Source organism: Asparagus officinalis, chromosome 10 (assembly GCF_001876935.1).
Source record: "Asparagus officinalis chromosome 10, Aspof.V1, whole genome shotgun sequence".
In the NCBI taxonomy this organism is placed as follows: domain Eukaryota; kingdom Viridiplantae; phylum Streptophyta; class Magnoliopsida; order Asparagales; family Asparagaceae; genus Asparagus; species Asparagus officinalis.
The window spans coordinates 61724307-61725272 of NC_033803.1; positions in this window are offsets into that span (position 1 = coordinate 61724307).

Sequence of the window (966 nt, forward strand, 5' to 3'; positions counted from 1 at the left end):
CTTCCGCACCTTTTGATTCTTGTTAATCTCTTTGAATTAAATCATGACTTTATAGTTTAGATCTCAAGTTTTTATTAGATCTAACATATAGCTCTTTGTGTTCCGCTTGTGCTAATATGTATAGCCACTCTTCGGTTGCTGTAAGTTCTTTCCTCGAAACAATTCAGAGCTGGTTATATGGCTGATTTCCACCTCCGGGAAAAAAAAATTCAGTTTATCCCAAATTTACATCGGGAAGGCAAGGGATCAATGTTGGGTTTTCATCGTCCCCTTGGAGCGAGGTAAGCTCAAGAATGAACCCATGAAAATCTTTGTTGTTCCTCCTAAGTTCCAAGGAGAAGAAAAGAAATCTGCAACGTACCGAAAAATGAATCTATAAGTTACCAGCCATATATAAATCGTCATGTTTATCCCAAATTCATCAATGCGTATGGCCGGAAAGACAAATTTTTATCAAATTAGATGAATCCCATAGGCAAATAAATTTCTATTGAATAACATAACATGGGAAAATAACTGAAAAAGGAACGCAGATAAACATTATGGCATGGCATGGCGTATGACCTCAACGAAAAGAAAAAAAAAAAAGAAATCATGGGCTATATGATGTATAATACAAGAAAAATTAGAACTAAATACAAGTAGCAAATCAAATATTGACATTAACATTGAAGCTAAAGAAAATGCCAGGAAATTGCTATCAAGATTAAATTTTGATTAGAAGAGCAAACAAAAATCTGCATTGCACGTACCCAAGATGAATCTTTAAATTACCAGTTATGCCAGAACCACGACATTTATCACGCCATTCGCAAAAGGTAAATGACAACGTAAATTAATTTCCAGCAAGCTAGATGAATAACCTAGGCAAAGAAATTTCTATCGAGTAGCATAAAATAAGAAAATAACTTTTTTAAAAAGAACACAAATAGATATTAAGGTGTGACGCCCCTGGTTTCACACAAG